This window comes from Bidens hawaiensis, unplaced genomic scaffold (genome assembly GCF_021521415.1).
Source record: "Bidens hawaiensis isolate Kalapana, Puna unplaced genomic scaffold, B.hawaiensis_p1.1 tig00053514_1, whole genome shotgun sequence".
Classification (NCBI taxonomy): domain Eukaryota; kingdom Viridiplantae; phylum Streptophyta; class Magnoliopsida; order Asterales; family Asteraceae; genus Bidens; species Bidens hawaiensis.
The window spans coordinates 49549-55913 of record NW_027499645.1 but is presented as its reverse complement, the minus strand read 5'-3'; positions in this window follow the sequence as shown (position 1 = coordinate 55913).

Here is a 6365-nt window from a genome sequence, read left to right as displayed (position 1 = left end):
AGTGACATCTCTTCTTGTAATAAACTTCTTGGTTATAGGATTATAGAGTCTATATCCTTTGCTTTGGGTAGAGTATCCAATGAAGATACACCTTTCAGACTTATCATCAAGCTTCTTTCTAAAATGAGATGGGATTAGTCCAAAAGCCACACAACCAAAAACTTTCAAATGATTAATAGATCGTTTTCTATGTGACCAAGCTTCAAAGGGTGTTTGATTTCTTACTGCTTTAGTGATGGCAAGATTGATGAGATAGACTGAAGTAGCAACTGCCTTAGCCCAAAAATAATTTGGCAGCCCCATCTGTTTAAGCATGCTCCTTACCATACCCATTATTGTACGATTCTTTCTCTCTATCACACCATTGTGCTTAGGTGTGTAGGGTACCGTGAGCTCTCTCTTGATCCCATGTGCTTCAAAAAATGCATTGAACTCTTTGGAAGTGTATTCTCCTCCCTGGTCTGATCTAAGGACTTTGATAGAATAATCACTCTCTTTTTCAACCATAAGTTTAAAAATTTTGAACTTGGCAAAGGCTTCAAACTTTTCTGCTATAAAATACACCCAACACATTCTAGTAAAATCATCAATAAATAACAAGTAATACTTACTTCCACCTAGGCTGGTAGCTTGCATAGTACCACATATGTCAGTGTGTACTAGTTCCTATGGTTTAGTGGCCCTCCATGATTTGAAAGGGAATGACTCACGCGCTTGTTTCCCTACCACACAACCTTCACATTTCTCTGCATACTTTAGACTTGGCAGCCCTATAACCATCTTTTTATCATGTAGTAATTTCAAGCTTTGAAAATGGTAATGCCCATACCTTTTGTGCCATAACAAGGAAACTTCATCAGTTGTAAACATGCATGCATTGGGTTGAGATGTGCATTTACTTCCAGCCTTTGATGCATCTAGTAGGAACATGTTATTGTTTTGAACCGGTACATGCATTAGAACCAAGCCTGAAGTCTTACTCTTGATTGTGCACCGATCATCATCAAAGAGAAGAGAGTACCCCTTCCTCATGAGTTGTCCAACACTCAACAAGTTGTAGCCCATTTGAGGAGCATAGTAGACATCATCTAATACCCTGGTTTCACCGTTAGGGGTAATGATTTTAACAGTTCCCTTAACTTCTACTGAGAATTCTTTCTTGTCACCAAGTCTTACATGAATCTTGAAGCTCTCATTGAGCTGAGTGAAGCTTTCTTTTGTTCCTGTCATATGGTTTGAAGCACCTGAATCAAGGAACCGGAGATAAGAGGTGTTATCACTGGAATCCAACTTTGCCATGAGTGATAGAGGAACACAGTGCATGCCATGAACAACTTTGCTCATCTTCCTTAGGCTTATCATCAGTTTCTGCCACATATACAGAAGATGACTCATCAAGAAACCAACAATCTTTCCTTACATGTCCTAACTTGTTACAATGGTCGCACTGAGGTATCTTACTTCTGTCTTGACTCCTACCACGTCCTCTACCTCTGAATGATAACTTGCCCCTACCTCTGAATGACTTATTTCTTGAAAACTGCATATCATCTTGCATTGTTTGTAGGGGCTTGCTCATCATTTGTATTTGATTTTTCTGGTGTTGTTCTGCTGTTTATTCTCTGTTCTTGAGACTGAAGGCACCCTATAAGTTTCACTGGGGTGAGTTGGGCAAGATCATAAGCCACTTCTATAAAAGGCACAGCATAATCAAACTTAGGAGTGAGACTCCTAAGTATCTTTTCAACTATGGTCTGGTCAGGAACATTCTCTCCATATGCCCTCTTTTGGCTCACAAGAGCCATAACACGCCCAAAATAGTCACAAATAATCTCTCCTTCCTTCATGGAGAGATTCTCAAAGTCTCTTCTTAGGCCTTGCAATTTCATAGCCTCCACTTGAGAATCACCTTCAAATTCCATTCTCAATATTTCCCACGTTTCTTTAGCCGTGGTAGCAGCAGCAATACGCGAGAAGAGTTGGTCATGAACAGCCTGTTGAATGATGGCCATTGCATGAGCATCCCTCTTCTGAGCATTCTATAATTTGCCTTGGTCTTTCTCTGTGTTATCGAAGCCGTCAGCAACTAGGTCCCAAAGATCTCTTGAACGGAGAATTGTCTTCATTCTAATGCTCCGGTATTTATATCCTTCTCCTTTGAATACTGGAATGGGAGTTGGAGCTGTTGGTAGTATGCTGGTTTGTTCAGCCATGGATAGTGTTTGATAGGAATGAAATTACAGTTTGAAAGGATCAAGCAGAATTGGCTCTGATACCAATATGATGGTATCAATTAACAATCATTAAGAAAGATCAAGCGGTAGCAATGGATTCAATTGTATTATGATCAACTGAATTGCTTACATAAAATGAGAATCAACGTTCTCTTTAATAGACAGAAAATAAACGGCTAAAAACAAAAGACTCGGACTAATCTAAACAACTTAGAATCAGTCATATTATTTGATTTTAAATTGCAGAGATAAACCAGACTTCACCACGTGATTGTATGCTGATGTGGAATATCTGACTAGGATTTGAATCATATTTCATCAATACATTGATGACCTTTTTGTTGAAATGGAGACTAGTTGTTTTCTTGATGGTTCAACAGTAGCGCAAGTGACAAGTACGAGAGTGCAACACAGTTTATCCTAATAATATGTATGGGTTAAGAGGGGCCAACCCGTGCGAGCTAGGTTTTCTATGGGCTAAATTACTTTAAGATAGTATAGGCAGTTTGATATATGTTAATGGTATAAGACTTAAAGATCATGTCAAGTGTAGGGAAATATAATATATTGCTTATTGTGAAGCATCTGAGTGGTTGTTGAACTACTTGAAATCCACTTTCAAGGAAGTTTGAGACAAAAGGTGTTGTTATCTTTGAAAGTTATGTAAATACATTAATCAAATTCATGTAAAACCAATACGTGATATTTTATCATAGTGGAATTTAGAAAATAAAAAAAGAAAGGAAAAGTCTTAGAAAAACAGAAGTAGAATACGGGAAAATCAAAAGCAAGCGGACAGAAATGGTATATCCATGGGCGGAACTTCATACTTTATAGGGGCGAGGAGGCCGTTTCGACCCTTTGTTTTTGTCTCAGTACTTCTACATATATATTTTTGGTAAATATAGCTCATATTCACAATAATATTTTTGGTTAGAAGTGATAATTCATGAGTTTTGATATCCCAAACCAGACCAGCTAAAATAACTAGTTATTTTCTTTAGTAATTATAGTCTTTGTTTGATGATTTTTTATTTATAATTTTTTATTTTCTTTGTGTGAGAACTTTATATTAATTTCAAATATTTTAAGCCTCAGTTTAAAAGTTCAAATTTTGTCACCGATACTTGTATTATTATTGAAAATCCTTGGTAATGGCATGAAGAATCATGCAATATTTGTAAGTGTGATGCTTGGTTTTTGTAGGAAACAAAAGTTCAAATTCTCTTTAACATATGTGACAGATAAACACGTTTATTGACATTTTAATTGACACAATGTTCCTATTTTACTGACGTCGGATGAAAGATATATTTAATTCTTTAAAGATTGCATATTATTTTTCATTAACATCGGGTAATGCCCAATCTCTCTCGTCAGAACCCCGTTTTTCTTGCAACCCAATCAAATGGACCCTGTGGAGATTGAGGGGCGCCAATACCATAACACTAAGTCTTATACAACTCTATAGTTGCAAGTATGGCCAGTAAATTTGTTAGGATTAAACACACACACGAAACTGAACACACACGCGAAAGCAATAAACGAACTCGGGGATTTAACGCGGTTCGGTCTAAACTGACCTACGTCTACGGGTGGCAACTAGGTATTCTTTATTGAGTGACAAAAGATTACAGGTACATAACGTTGTTTATGTAGAGAATGAACTAGGGTTTGTAAATTATTGAACAAGAAATCTAAAACTAGGCTGGTCTTGGGCCCGGCCGCTCGCACCCGTCTCCTCTTTTGACTTCAAATAATAAACCGGCCCGAACAAGGCCTGCGAACCCAACAATCTCCCACTCGGAGGCCTTGAGCACTCTCGTCTGCACTCCTGATCGTACTTCTGCAATCTAAACATTAAACTTCTTCTAGTTGCCACCGCCTTCTCATCAATTAACCTAAAGGCTCGTTAAAAATCCCCGGAGCTCCATCACGTCAGTCACGGCTAAAACTGCCCCTGACTCGTTCTCTATCCCTACCGGCTCCCACTAACCAGATCCTGAGATAACCTGAGAACAAACACTCTCCATATTCAGCAAGTAATTCACTGGAGAGACTTTGATAGCTGGAATACTGGTTTTCTTAATCCACTGTCGACCTGGAACCGTAACTGAAACACGACCTGTGCTCCCACTGTCACAATGTCCCCCAACTAATTTAATCTTCCTAGCTCGTTCATCCTAAATCTTCACTTTGGCTCTGGGTTTGTTACTTGCAAAACGAACCTTCTTCCGCCCACGAGATTCTGTTAACCAGACTTTGTCTTTCATCGGAACTGGATCAACTCCTTCCGGTGATACGTCGACCATATATAACGATCCCCTTTTTCCCTTTGACTACCTTCCACTGCCCATTCCCGAACTTAATATCGTGTCCCTTGTCATCCAACTACCCAACTGAAATCGAACATTTCTTCAAACTTGGAATAACCCTCACATCTTTAAAAGTCAAAGAAATACCGGCTGAAGTTATCAAATCAACATCTCCCATACCCGTAACCTTTAGAATATCATCGTTTGTTAGTCAAACCTTTCCAAAATCCCCAAACTTTAGATTTTTCATCGTTTCACTACAGTGAGTGGCATGAAACAATGCACCAGAATCCATCACCCAATAATCAACGCTACTCTCAACACTGCATATTAAAGCCTCATCAGTACTGACCCCATCATCTGTGTCGTCTTCTGCAACGTTCACCTCTTTCTTACCATTCGGACACTGATTCCTGAAGTGTCCTTTCTCTTTACAACTCCAGCATTCAATATCTTTACGAGTCTTAGACTGACTCCTCTTCCTGATCCCAAGCCTCGTTGTTTTCCCCTACCTCTACCTTCTATGACTAACATATTTCCTGATGATTCACCTGAACTTCTGCGTCTTGAATCTTCTCCCAGAATCAGGTCTCGAATCCCATCAAAAGTAATTTTTGTAGACAAACTACATACCGCAGTCACTGTTTGCGACCAAATTTCGGGTAAAAAGGATAATAAAAATAGACCTTGAACTTCATCATCAAAATTAATGTCAACTGACACTAAGCGGGACATGATCGAATTAAGATTATTGATATGCGTTGTAACTGAACCACCCTCTTTCATTCTAGTTGTCACAAGCTCTCTGATAAGATGGACCTTATTCGCTGCCAAAGGCTTCTCATTCATGTTGGATAGTGCATCCATCATACCACGCGTTGTGGTTTCTTTCATGATGTTAAATGCCACATCTTCCGACAAAGACAATGTAATACAAGCCCTAGCCTTCTTGTCTAACTTCTTACAATCTGCTTATGACATCTTTTCTGGTTTTTCATCCTCAAGCACTATATCTAAGTCTTTCTGACAAAGTAACGCTTCAATTTGCATCTTCCACCAACCAAATTTCTGTCCGTCAAACTTCTGTGTCGAAACCTTTCCGTCTTCTGCCATGACAATGACTAAAACGAAAATCTGGATAAAAAACAGAGACAGACACAGCAATGACATGGGCCTGAACTTAACGGCTATTCTACTGAACTCTATTAAAAATCAACTTATTTAAACCTGATATAATGCTAAATATATATAATTTCCTTGTATATTTTATATAATATTTTATTGGTTTTTATTAGAATTTGTATATTACTAACATATTTGAATAATGTAGGTTCCGGAGGTTTATCGTGGTTAAAAAGAGCGGAAAAAGAGCTAAAACAAGCCAAACCGGTGAACCGGAGCATCAGAATTGAACCGGACCGCATCAGGAAACGAACCGGACTGGTTAGCCCCCCTCATCCGGAGCGCCGCGCGACCGGGAGGCAAATTCCCGCCGCGCAGCGTTCTGGGCACCCAGTTTTGCGTATTTTCTTCATTTTTTTATCAGTTTTGGGCCCAGGAAACCTATATAAACACCCCTAAACTTAATCTTGAGCATACCCTCCGAACCAGAGCCGAATTTGTAGTTTCCTGGAGCTTAGGATTGCAATATTTGGCGGGTTTGAAGGCAAGGAATCAGCCAGCGAAGTGCTTATCATCCAAGGACGAAGACCACGGGTTTTATCGTCTTTAATCTTCCATTCTTATTTATTTTTTACAATGATTTCCTTTAAGTTTGTTTTGTTTGATTTTATAATGATAGGCTAAACAAGTTCTA